The sequence below is a fragment of the Amphiprion ocellaris genome, chromosome 18 (genome assembly GCF_022539595.1).
Source record: "Amphiprion ocellaris isolate individual 3 ecotype Okinawa chromosome 18, ASM2253959v1, whole genome shotgun sequence".
Lineage (NCBI taxonomy): Eukaryota > Metazoa > Chordata > Actinopteri > Pomacentridae > Amphiprion > Amphiprion ocellaris.
Window position 1 is genome coordinate 962,959 of NC_072783.1, and position 14,495 is coordinate 977,453.

Here is a 14,495-nt window from a genome sequence, read left to right on the forward strand (position 1 = left end):
GCTACGGCAGTCACAACTCTAATTATAATGCTCATAAAGTCAGAACATACAGTTTATCAGATAAAACCACTATGCCAGTGTCATAAATAATTCATCGTAGCATCTTTTTAGCCCGAGGCAGTAGGGACAGTATTATATAGCCTGTCTCATCATACTTATTGTCATCCCTGGTGCAGTTCTGTTGTGAAATCCCCACGATGATGAAGCCAGTTTAGTGCATCCCCATAGCCTCAAATTGCTGCCCATGAATCACAGTGTTGGATACTTTGCAGACTATAATTTATCTAAATTTAAAATAAAAAAATAAAAAGTCCCTAAACTGAGCTGGATGTCGGTCCCCCGCTTTGTTACTGCAATGTTTCAAACTAATGTGAGTCCTTGCCAGTCTTTATGGCAGGCCACGAACCAGCGCTGGACACACACTGAGATGAAACACTGCAGAGCTCACAGGGAGCAAATATCCATCGCGTGGGTATTGCTTTTTCTTCCTCCGTGCAGAATTACTTCACCAGTGTCGGGATACTTGGTCTTTCTGAGTGACTGCTGGAGAATATTGTTGTTCACATCATGTGCTTTTGGTCTGAGAGTCTAATGTGATAATTATTCTCCTTTTCTTTCTTTTTCTCCTGCCGCCGTCCCTCTCCACTGATGTTCACCAAAACAGGTAATAAACACGATTTATTATCTCCCTTCTGATACGCTCTCTGATTTCTGTTGCTATCTTTGAATTCTGAATCTGCTCCTTTATGGCGTCAGTGCTTGTTGCAATATCTGTTTATTTAGAGGCAATAACAGATGCCTGATTATTTATGCCTGTATTGTTGATACTCTGAGCCACCCACACCTGCAGAAAATGCACACAGAGCAGCACACAGGATGACTAATGACTGGAATGATAATGAATATTTGCTATTTAGCAATTAGAGCCAGCAGTCGAACGGCTCACCGATAGCGAGCAGTTATCCGAGCTTTTGACCCCTGCCTCTTGTTTCCTGTCTCAGTTTCATCTCCCACGCTCGCCTCTCTCCACCCACCGAGGTGTTGGCTCACCTCACTATCAAGCTCTCTCCTACCCTATCATTTGCTCTCTAGCCACAACAGACCCCTGACTGCTGGGCAGAGTTCTTAACACAAGAAGACTTTCTACTGGAAGCAAATCCTAGTCCAAGACCTTTTCTTGTTTCCCACCTTCTATTTAACCAGGAAGAAGTCTTCAATCAAACCTGGGTCACGTACTGCATTTGCCTTTGCTGATTCAGCTGTCTTGACTTGTTCGCACACACAAAAAGACAAAAAAAAAAATTCAATAATTCACATAAAAGCAGCGAGTGCATGATGCTGATAAAATGCCGGCTCAGCGATCTGCGAACTTCAGTGCGAATGCAAAGACTGTGAGGCAACGGGCCTTTTACCATGTGCTACATTTATCTGAAGCCATAGCCCAACACCTGAAAGCACGCTGTAAGATATAATACAGTCAACAGTTTATGAGAACAACTATTTTTCTTCATGCACATAGAGATTAAATGTCAAAATGACCTCTTGTTGGAGGTAACTTTAGTTTCCAGTGTCTTAGTTCTTCTAGTGACTTCCTTAAAGTTCCCTTCCTCCTTATAAACTCATTTTTGTTCATCTCAATTACATATTTAGATTTTTTTTCCACAAAGGTCTTAAAATTTTTCAGATATAACTCGAAACCTGAATCAACTGGAAACTGATTCTGAAGAATAGTGATACAGCAAAAAACACTGGTTCCTTAGGTTTGTTCCATATGAAACCCTGAAACCTCCAAGGTGGAAATGCTTAACCATGTGTCGATGGCTTGTTTTGCTCACAGTATGTCACCTAGCATTTAAAAAATGCAATTTTGACATGTTAAAAATTCAATTTTCATTGGAACATGTCTTTAAAATGGCTTTCGACACCCTCTAGACCAGTGGCTCCTCCTATTTTTGGTGTGGAAACATATGGCTGTAGTCAAAACCTACTGATTATCTCTTCTCATGAGAGCAAGTTCTCAACACAACTTTGCACAAACCATGTTGGCAAACAGCTGCAGAAGACAAGGAGCAATGTTATCCTTCAGTTAGAACCACATTTCTAATCTCAAGTCATGTATTCATTCTTGTTTTAGCTCTGTTTTGGTCTCCTCCAAGGGAAAACATTCAGGCACAGAAGCTGCTAAATGTTCCTCTATGTTTGCAGGGTTGTCACTAAGTGTATCTGTCTGCTTTGTGGTATGGTAGCATACGAATTTCCACTTTTGTTGCTGAAAACAGCTGCAGGGAATTTAGTAGAAAATACTCTTGAAATCGAACCAAAACCAGAAATGTTGCAGATCTTAAAACCAACACAGCATGCTGACAGACACACTTTAAGTGGGTTCTTTTATATTAAACACAGTAATATGATCCATTGTTAAAATAAAAATGTCTGCCAGTGAAGGTTTAAATATTGCTCAGTTGGTATATTAGTTTGTTCAGTAACTTCTATATTACAGTCATGATATAAAAGCATTATAGATTTGAAAATAAGAACATTCCTGCTGTTATTTGTTTCATTTTTGAACAAAAAAACAGATTTAGTTCGTGACACAGCAAAGTACTGACATTTTGATGTACTTCTCCAAAAATGACAAATCAAATATCAAACTATTGAAGTGGATGCTCAAATGCTGTGTAAAGGCTGTTTACATCAGAACAGCATGTGGAGTGTGTTTCCAACGCTGTCAGCGGCCACCCATGATAAAGACTGAGGTTCAGACCTCTTATTCGTGGTGGGTTCACTGCCATCCTGTTCTCATAACCGCTTGATATTCGGGTCTGAAGCAGATCAAAGCACTTCTGAGTTTGTTTTACTGAGGTTCTTGAGGACAGAATGTGAACAGACCCAGTTGTTCCCACAGTGAGCTCACTGAGCGGTTTCCAAAGTGTCATTTGTCTTTGGCGAGTTAATGAACAGTGATGTTTGTTTCGCTGTTTTAATGTCGCGGTAAACTTCACTATATGATGAATAGCTGTGAGAAAAGTGAAGCAGGCGCAGTGTGTATGACCAGTGGAAGGTATTTCAGTGTCTCAGTAACAATAATGTTAATGCTGATGAAAGAGATGATTAAACTTATCTGCACCCAAGTTGCTTCCCAATCAACCAATGTGACAGAAATTACAATTTGTATGGCTATTTAGAGCCAAAATATAAGTAAAGGTGATACTGACTGTACTAAAAAAGTTTACCTGAAACTTTCCACAGTAGTTTTTTTTTTCCATCAGGATGCTTCCTTGTGCTACAAAAAGATGTTACAGACATACCAAGATATCACTACCAGTTGAACAGTTTGATTTATTCAATTGTCATTATCAATTAACCTAAAAAATGGTAGAAAAGAATGAAATCTTTTTTTTTTAATTTTGACACCCTCTTAAAGTAATAGCCTAAGTCATTTTGTCACGTCTTTCAGAAAACACAAAAAGCTGAACCTGAATCTAGGACATACAGTAATATTACAGGGGCAGAATCACATGATCTGTTCAACTGAGGTTTTAGGTGATTTTGCTAGAGGTGGGCAGCATCATGAAGAGTCGATTTAGGCAAAAAATGTTTACATGTGCACCAGTATCCCAAATATGAGGCTTATCCCAGTTTCAATTCCGCCATATTACAAGGGACACAAAGAAATCTGGTTATTCGTGTCCCTATACTCATGATAAATACTAGTATCCCAGTTGCTGACTGCTGCGTGCTGTTTATGCAGACGCCTATGAAGTTTAACACAAAGCAGCAATTTAATGTGACATTTCTGTAACTGTTAGCCTAATTAATGTGACTGCTGTCACTGTATAGGACAAGGGAGGGGTGGATGGAGGTATGCAGCTGTGACTGGTGGGGTTCATTAACCCCGAGAGGAGAGAAAGTATCCCTTTGCAAGAATTTAAAGCAAACTTTTAAATATCCCAAGAAAGAAAATGGGAATTGAACTCATTAACTGCTATGGAGTGAATAAAATCAGAAGGTGGCAGTATAGGCTCCACTTGGCTATAATAAACAGAGTAGAATGAGTTGAAAACAAAACCATTGATGCATTCCAATTCCCATACTACCATAACTACCTAGTATATCAGAGAAAGGTTGAGTACATCCCATTACATAGTATCTCAAATGTAGTATGACAAAAATACCCAGATGTCCTACTACATCTGGTCAGATTAAGCAGTATATAATCCATCATGCTCTTCTGGCCATTCTGACCCACAATCCTCTGTGCAGTATAAGTTTAAGGTGCTTTATTATGATGAAGTAGTATGTCTCAATTGTGTATACTGCATGAAACCGTACATACTTTATGAGGGCAGTTGGAGAATGTATCGAATTAAAAAAGAAAAAGTATAGGATTTGGAACATAACCAAACAAACAAAACTTTGTCCATCTACACAAGCAAAATGGAGATGAGTCTTCAGGAGTTGTTCTGAATTGGGCAAGTCATAATTATTCTTTCATGTCAGCTGGTATCGGCCATTTTTTATGATGCGTGGAGTCAAAGACAACAAAAGAATCAGCTGATCAGTCCTGTGAGTTATATATTTGTTATCAGAAAATGTTTGGACGAGATCCTCCCATCATCCATGATGTGAATGAAGTCTTTTTCGATAAAGTCAAAAACCACCTCGAGGGAGTCCAAAAGTGTGGGCACTTTTTCCAAATATTTCTATTTCCAATAACTTTCTGTAATGCATATAAAAACACATATTGGAAACACAGCTTTTGTGATTTTAGCAACGCTGATCAGAAACCAAAATAAGATGAATACATGCAACAGTTTCTGTTTTCTTTTGGAGTGCTTGAATAAGTTTGAATAATCACATTCCTTGAAGCCAGAAAAGGGTTCATCCAGGTTTCTAAAAATCGGGATATGATGGTTGCATAAACAAGCACATTGCAATCAATGCAATACTTAAATCCATAGGAACAGAACCACTCACTTCCTGAAATCCAGCAACCAACTTCCCCCAACTCCCTTTAGTTTGCCCCTAGTTATGCTGCTATAGGCCTAGACTGCTGGGGAACCTCTCTGGATGCACTGAGCCCTTCTCTAACTACCTATGTATTTACTATATATACCATTATTGCATTACATTCACTCTGTTTCTTTCTGTGTCCTTTCTCCGAGTGTCCCTGGTCCCAGAGCTGGATGCTGGATGCTTCAGATGTGTGGCTGTGTTTTATGGTCCTTGTGTCCCACCCCCCCACCTCTCTATCTCTACCCCTCTATCTGTATCCCTCTATCTCTACCTCTACCCCTCCATCTCTACCTTTCTACCTCTTCTGTCCCTCTCAACCCGCCCGGCCAGCAGGCAGATGGGTCCCCCCACATTAGAGCCGGGTTCTGCTCGAGGTTTTTTTCCCTGTTAAAAGGGTGTTTTCCTTGCCACTGTCGCCTTTTGGCTTGCTCTGGGGGTTCAGGCATATGGGTTCTGTAAAGCGTCTCGAGACAATTTGACTGTAATTGGCGCTATATAAATAAAATTGAATTGAATTGAACTTCCTCTTCTTCCTCAGGTATTAAGTAGTTTCCCTGTAATGGGTTAATGTTCCCTCCACAAGGAACATTTTGCAGTGTTTAGAAAGAAGAGGCAGAGCCGAGCTGAGAAATGTTCTTTTCTAACTAAGCCGCTTTTTCTTCAGTAGTTACAGAGGGTGGGAGCTGTGTACTCGAGGTACCAAATATGACTTTGCCTCGCTTGTTTTGTGGAAGCCGATAGCATTGCCCAGGAGAGAAAATAGAAGTAGATTACTCGAGGTTCTCTCCAAGACCTGTGAGGAGAGTTACAGCCTGTTCCAAGTTGTAAGCATAGCTGTAGTGCAGTGCTGCTTCAAATCTCATTACCACGGTGTGTCTTGGAAGCCTCTCTGACCTGTCATGTGCTCGGTGTCGCTATTGTAATGGTGGCAGATGAACTTTGCTTTGTATCCTCTGGTGGCAGCTTCCTGTTTGCATCCAATACGCCACAGTTTGCTCGACAGTGTTTTAAGACAGGAGAGGTACTACATCTGGACGTTTTGCTCTTTCCTCCCCTTTGTGCCTCCCCTCCTTGTCCTTCTCTGTCTGTCCAAGTGGTATCGGCGGGGATGGTGTTGTGCGAGTTAAATGGAAATGGAGAAGAGGGTAATGCAGCCTGACTACTTGCATTGTTTCATCTCAGGGCCCTTTACCTTAAATGTCTACCGTGACAATGTAAAGTGACTGCGAGGGGAAGGGAAGGCGACTCGGCATTCAGGATGACAGCCAGCAGACGGGGAGGGAGAGTAGAAGAAGAAGAAGCAGCACAGCAAATCCGGGACAAAGAGAGAGAGACAGACGCTGTAGGAAAGGCGGAAAAATGATCAGCTATTGCTCTCACTTTGCATTCAGTGTGTCTGCAGAGAGATGCAGATTGAACCTCTCATAAGTTGTGGGAGCTCAGCCATAGATAAGAGAGGAAATTACAAGCAGCCTAAATGGAGAGAAGCTGGGAGTGAAATAGAATAACAGCCATTATTCAAATAGGGGATTATTAGTTGGCTGAGTGGCCTTTTGCTCACTGTGGGGCCAGACCAATGTAAGGCTTACCACCGACCTGGCGCCACTCCATGCGTGTTATTGTTGTTGGGCCTTGTTGTCGAGATTGAGACCTCAGAAGAGGAGGGAGGGCTGTTTTTTTGGATCTTCAACCAACCTCCATCACGTCTCCTCCCACGACGTTTCAATCAGATTACAATAAAAGCTAATGAGGGGACATATGGCTGCAACGGACCTCCTTCTGTGGAGACTTAATAAGGAGAGAGTGGCGTAATCCCCCATTTTTCATCTGCTCCTCTCTGTCAACCCCACAGGGATCTGAAGCAGCATCAGATTTCTGTCCCCTCTTTTATCTGATGTAATGGATTTGCAACAGCCACAACCTGGAGCAACGACTCAGACAGATCAGCTTTCTAGGGGAAGATGAGTCTGAGAAAAGTGTGGGAGGGACTGAGGAGGAGAGCGTTAAAGGGCCGAGACAGGCGACAGGGAGACAGACACGGGACAGCGCCAGACTGTTTACTGCAGACTGTAAATATGAGCAGCAGCCTTGTAGCTGTAATTATAAGGAAATTTGGGAATCTTCTGGCTCAGTTGGCAAAATAACTACAGAAGTGTCCATAAATCACTGCCAAAACAGCAAGATCCATCCTCTAAAAATTACATTGTTTTACAAGTAAACTGCACTCTCAGTTATGCTTTGAAGGAGATGCATTTTCTGCCAGATTGTGTTTGTGATGCATCACAAATGTTGCTTTTGCCGTGCATTTCATTGCTTTACTATTGCTCCTTATTAGCCCACCAATCAAATATTAGATAGCGTAGTCCACAACCCTTAGAGCTTCAGTAGAAGGCCACTGGACTCATTTTTCTTGTATGTTTGAAGATCTTTCACTGCTTTAGTTCTGGACAGCTGATGAGTGCTCTTGGATTAGAGGTGAAACATCTTCAGGAAACAAAAAAAAGAGAACGAATCTGCAAAGACAACCTTCAAACACATAAAGTGGTTGTATTTTGACCCAAACTGTGATATTTTCTGATATCTAACCAAGTAATTTTAGTGTCTAAACCTAACCAGACAGTAAGTAAAAAGTAAATAAATGGGAATAAAAATGTCCGAAAGTCTTAGAATAGTGGTTTCGATCCCTGTTTCCTGGATGAAACTGCTGTTCATGACTTATCTTGATCCTCATGGACTTTTTGGCTCCTTGAAATTGACCTTTGAGGGACAAAATATAATTTTCTAAAAGGTAAATGAGAATGCAGTTTAGTTTATGCAGATTTTTAAAGATAAGATGCAAAAAATGTCCATTTGCATTTAACTGAGTCCCATGACCAACCAGTTTTGTAGTCTAAACATAACCAGACAGCTAGTTAAACCTTAAAGTAAACGGTGAATGGGAATAAGATGTCTGAAAGTTTTAGAATAATCGTGTATTGATCCCTGTTTACTTGATGAAACTACTACTGCTGACTTATGCCCCCATCCTCCCTCCAAATGCGGACTTGGTAGTTCCTTCACATTGACCTTTCAGGGACAGTTTTTTTTTTTTTTTTAAATTAAAATAAGGTATATAAGGATGCAGTTTAGTTTATGCAGATTTTTGAAGATAGACCAAACCTCAGTGTTGCTGGAACTAATGCATTAAAGGCAGCAGTTAAAAAGATGCAAATTGAATTGATCTCAGGTGTAGCAAAACTCAAATAAAACGCCCAAAAAGTTGTGTCTGGTAAAGAGGAAAAAAAATAATTTGCACAATGTAGAACTGAGAAAATGGTAATTAGTGAGCTTAAGAAATCATGACAACTTGAGGGAACATTACAACAGATTTGTCGTTAATCCGTTCTCAACTTGTGGAAGTATAAAAACAGCAAGAGTCAGCAAAGAAAGACGAAAAGAACACCAGCGAGGTTAGAGTGTGACTGAAGATGCAAAAGACTGCACTCATTGTTTTTGTTTGCAAGCATTAGGCCCCAATTTATTCACATTTTCTGTCCCGTCATCCAAAATGGCTCCACAGTGGGTTGACCTTGCAGCATATGCAGTGGCTCATTGTGCTGTGTGGCCCGGCCAGATCTGTTTGAGCAGCACTTCGCCCAGATGTGTATCAGTCTCGTCCGTTGGCGACCGGCCATAAGTCTTAAAAACACACACTTTGCTAATCTCCCCGTGGCAACTTTCAATATCCCACTTTCTCTCTGTTTTTCTCTGTGTAATTATTCTTTGGTGGCTTTGTGTCATTATTTATCATCGCGCTCCTCTTTCATCTGTAGTCTTATCTACAGAGCCAGCTCCCTCTGCCAGCCTCACCAGGACTATGGCCAGCTACATAAACATTTTACTGACAAGGACGGTCAACTGTTTACTGACGAAGCAAAAGTCTTACTGGCAGCAGCCACGGCGCCGGTGTGGATGTGTGTGCGCTCTCGTGCACGAGAGAGAGTGAGCGTTAGTGTGAAAGAGAGAGGATGACAAAGAGACCCCCTAATGTACAGCCACTTTTGGTTTGGACACCTACAGGTCTCTCTGCAAGGACCCATTTGTCGAACGCACTTAATGCTGACTACAACCTTGGACTCCACTGTATGTCTGAGCACTGCAAAGTAGATAGTAGGAGAAATGGGAGGGCTGTTTCCTTCTTCTCATACTCGCAGCCTTTTCATTTTCTTCAATTCTACGTCTTACTCTCCTGCTTCCTGTGGTGTTCATTTTTCCCTCTGGGTCCTTCATGTGTCATATTCTTTTCTTTGGTCATTGTGTTATCAACAGCATTGTAAAAGACGGAACCATCTGGCCCACTACCGAGCACATAAGGAACTCCTAAACTAATTCAAAAGTTCGATTCATCTTCTTTTTTTCTGATGAGAAACTTCTGAACTCTATAACCTTGAACTACTTTTATTTGATGTTCCGTTTAGTCAGGAACGTGAGCCGAATCTAAGCTTTAAATAATGACATTTCACCCACTGAAATCTACATGTTTAATTTAAACTTCACCCAAAGTAATCTGTTTTAACAGATTCTATAAAAAACTAAGAATTCTGCATTCTTCTGTGAAACTATGAAGCCATTAGTGACCGAACTGCAAAAAAAGAGTCACATGAAAAAAAATCAGGGACTTTTCAGCTGAACTGCAGGCAGTGTTTACACATGGAAACAAATTCAGAATGTAACTAATAAAATATTCTTAGTATAAGGAGAGTCATCATTCTTTTCCAGTACTGGTGACATCTAAGAGCACCTAGAAAAATGTTGTACATTTTGAGTCCAGGTTTTTTCCTTTTTTTCTTAAAAAAAAATCAAAGAAATTCAACTTTTCTGTTTTCTTTTTTCTAATTTATGACCTTGTAACTTTGTTATACTGCACAAAACGTATAAATCAACACATTGACATACTTTTGAAAGGAAAATAATTGCTTTGCAGGTATAAAACTGTATATTAAGTAGATAAATATTCAATCTTTGTTCTGCTGGCGACACATTAAACATGTCACCTAAGACAGGATTCAAAACCAGACAAGTACACATCAGTTGAAGAGTTCATGGCAATCCATCCGATAATGGTTGAGATGCAACCAAAAATGTAGAAGAAGTTATTCAGCAAAAATTAACAGTTCTTAACACCATCAGTAAAATACCTATCGAAATAATATAGAAGTATAGTTCAAACTAAATAGGGACATCATACGCAAAATCTTCATGTAGTCCATGCTAGCTTTAAATTTCACATAAAGCAGTGGTTTGAATCCCCACTAAGCCCACACTCCGGTTTAACCCACAGTCAACCAGTGCAGTCCTTATTTCAATTTAACTCGGAAGTCAGTAGCAGAAGACGACTTGAATGAATCGCTGCCCGCTACAAGCATCATGTGATTCACTGGGAGAAGAAGAAGAAGTGGAGGTAGGACACACAGCAGAGATATTACTTTGAAAAATCGCTGACTTGTGGAGCTGAGCGCTGTAACCCTCTGGGCAGCTGGATACGCCCTGGCTGAATGTTGAAAGGACTGCTGTTTTATTGTTCTTTTATTGTCTGCGATGTCTTTGATTAAGTTTAGCTCAGTGGTTGTTTGAAGACTCTTTTGAAGACAAATTTTTCTGAGCCGGCAGTGGTTTGCTGACTAGGGCAAAGACTGGGGGGAGAAAAAAAAGAAGTATTAATGCGCCAGATGCCAGCTCCAACCTGGACTTCATTTTTCTGTACAGGTGTGTCTGGGAAAAAGAGAGGAAAATGGTATAAAGACAACAGCTGCTAGCATTTACAGGCACATATCCATGCCCACACACTGATCCAGGATTCACAAGGCTGTCTGGTGCCAGTGGGTCTGCAGGGACCAGCTGCCGAGTCACTGGGCGTCCAGACCGGTCATCACACTACTCAGTCCAGGCCACAAGCTCTGAACTCTGAACATGCCAAGGTCAAGCTAAAGCCTCGACACACTTCCTGTCATACTGTATGCACACACTCGGAAACATTTGGAGTGTGTGCATACAGTGGGGCCTGGATTTTAATTGGAAAGTTGAGTATTTTTTAGTGTGCATATACATGGTTCAAGTTAATCTGTATACAGTGTGACAGGGCTTTAAAGATGTCCACCAACAACAACTACCCCCAATCCCACCCAGGCTTCCTAAGCTGGATTTCATGCCCATGAATCCCATTTGTGTCAATACAATCAAACAGAACTTCTCAGATATCAAACAGAAATAAGGAACTTGAGAGAGAATATAACTCGCCGAAGCAAAAACCAAACAAACCGTCATCTCAAAACTTATTTGTGTAAACTATTGCTCTTTTACTTTTTAGTTAATGTGTCTTTTTGTTGCAGTTTTTTCTCTGCTTCCTCCTCACTGATCAAACTTTTGCCCTCACTCTCGACTTTGGGGTTAAACTGCCAGCTGTCTTCGTTTGTGCTTGATTTCTTGTTTGCATTTCCGTTTGCATCTCCATTGGCTGTTGAGCTTTTGACAGACAGCGGAGTGCCTCTGACGTTTTTCGGTGTCAGATGGAGGTTGAAGGAAGGGAGACATACTAACTTTCTCTCAGAATGATCATCACACATGCAAATACAGCTGACAGCTTTGCCTTATGTGTGCAGTGATTAACTCAGATGATGCATTGGTTGTAGAAACAGGATTCTAGCTGATAAGAGGCAGCAGCTTGGAAAGGACTGCTGGCTGACGTGGCATTCACTGGCTCTGTTTCATTTCAATTTCATACGTATTTCATTGTCTGACAATAGAAAGAGTAGCATATGTAAACCAAAACAGTTGAGAATGATGAATAGTACACTTCTATATTAGCAGTTCTCTAAGTGCTATATAATGCTTCCTATTCACTCAGATAATCACATGTCAACGGTTTTACGTTAGGTTCTCACTTGGTTTGGGTTAATGGATGGATGGATGGATGGATGGATGGATGGATGGATGGATGGGTGGATGGATGGATGGGCGAGTGGATGGATGGATGGATGGATGGATGGATGGATGGATGGATGGATGGATGGATGGATGGATGGATGGATGGGTGGGTGGGTGGGTGGGTGGATGGATGGATGGATGGATGGGTGGGTGGGTGGGTAGATAGATGAAATTTAAGGTATCCATTGGCTCACATGTTACATTTTATAACAATAAGGAAACTAATGTGGGAAAGAACCTGCAAAGTAATGTCCAAATTGTGCTGGCAGAAGAAATATGCCATAAAAATGCACCTGTGAGGACAAACAATCAAATTCACAAATGACTTGTTTGCGAGTATTAAGTCTTAGATTAAAGTCGACTTTGTTCAATCCTCAGGGCAGATTATTGTCTCTCAAATTCCTTATTTGGTTTGATATTTAAAGCTTTCTGTTTGATTATACTGACGTCAATCTGATTCCATATGTGCCTGCCATGTTTCGTATGTTTCAAACAAAACAAAGAGTCTCCATTCACTTTCAAGTGCACTTGAAAGGTTAGTTTGTGTTAGCAGCGTGAAATGAGCCACCCACAGGACTGTGACAGCAGGTTGGTGACATTTCCAGTTCAAAACATAAATAGCAGTTACATTTACACCGTCCACGCGCTGCTCATGGCAACTGTCACAGCAGCGAGACCCTATACGATTATCTGCGATCATTTAGTTAACATGGGAAAGCGTCACACGTGCACATCAGCATTCGAGGTTCCACTGATGGTTGACATTAGGTTTGAGGTTATGTACGTGCAGCACACGGATCCTAGAAGAGCTGGAAGTGGACATTAAGCTATAAATTGGTATTTTAGAGCTGCTAGTGATAATAACACAATGATGCATGAAACACTAATAGCTCGACTAGCCGTAGAAATACGACCTGGAGCAGTTTAACATTCTACACAGCAGGTTACATGTAACACATATGTGTACCTAATAAAAAGGTGTGATGAAGTAATGTGAAGCCTCGAGCACAGAAGGGAGCCATGTCTCAGATTAACACAACACAGTCACTGGAATTTCTCATATATAGATTCATTCGGCTTTGAAGTTCCCGTTGGCCTCCGATCTAAGGAGAGATCAAGTGGTACTCAAACCAGCCGTATGTCAACGCGTTAGCTCTGGTTCCCTCTATGGTAGGAAATAAGTACACATGTATGTGCAGGCTGCTTGAACTGTAACGACAAGATGTTGAAAGGAGAAAAGTTAGATAACGATTGCTTTTGAGTGTAGTAAGACATCTTAAGAATTCGATATCCTCACTACAACAAGCCAAGAAACATGTGATCCAGCAATCAGGTTGAATCGATTATCAGAATCACTTCATCCCAAAATGTTGGTTAAAGATCTGTTTCCATATGAAACCCGTGGCATGGTGCTGGATAAACTGTTTAAAATGGAAAGTTAGGACAAGAATTTTACATTTAGCTTTGTTGTTTTCCTTTGATATGAGCTCTGTTCTGACCTGTTTGTTTAACCACTCATGTTTCTTCACCTGCTGACTTCTTTTAAATGATCCTTCCATGTTCTCTCATCTGAATATTTTCAAATAAAATCTGGAAAGAGTTCAAATGACTCCCAGCAATGTCTCATCTTTTTTTAAACACAAAGCTCTTCGGCAGGAAAAAAAAAAATCACATTAGTTGAATTACAAGAAAGTACAAATACTGGTTGTTGTTGGTGATTGATAAAAATCCAGCCATGTATATTCAATCTGGAACCCAATTCTTAAGAGGAATACTGACACAGAAAGGACTGATTCCTTATGTTGGGCATGTGTGACACTCTGGAAGTGTAAATCTGCGTTTCAGAGACCGCCATAGATATGCCACAGTTCCGGTACAGAAAAGCTCAGCCATGGTGTTTCCTGCTGTTCCGCTCATGTGGTATATAAAAACCACCATATGGACATGTTATCAGGGTGAAGAACGTGTTTTTGGTTGGAACAGGGTCTTTAAGCTGTATCCATCTTCTCCACATCAGCCAGGTTTCTCTCAGCTCTCTCAGAAATAAGTGGACTTCTAGTGGCTATTTGCTGTGGTTTCTTGCAGCCGTAACGCTACACACAAGTACTGTAGGCACCGACACATCTTCTTACACTTCTCAGCCACCTACACACAAACACATGTGAACACACACACACACACACACACACACCAGAACAACCCTCTCGCTTGTGTGACTCATACACTGCTGCCCCCTCATTCATCAATAGTGCCAGAACAACTGGGCCAGGGGCCGGCGTGCCACTGCAGCAGGCAGTAGAGGTAGAGAGGGATTTACCAGCAGGCACCATGCCCTAAAGAAACAGCTCCTGCCTTTCTGCCTGCCTTCCTGCAGGATTAGCGCGCCGTTCCATCACTCGGCTGGAGCTGCAGCACCAACGCGTGTCGGGTTTTGACACGGCTGTCAGGTGACACCGAGCCGCATGGCGTCGCACGTGGCCCGAGCGCTGTGATGGTATGTGTCGCTATGTGCCGGG

General features: G+C 41.3%; 1 protein-coding gene across 8 annotated transcripts in view; it reads left to right on the forward strand.

Annotated features, from left to right (window-relative positions):
* sdk2b (sidekick cell adhesion molecule 2b) overlaps window positions 1-14,495 on the forward strand; it is a 375,818-nt gene that overhangs the window by 146,462 nt on the left and 214,861 nt on the right. The window lies entirely within an intron of this gene.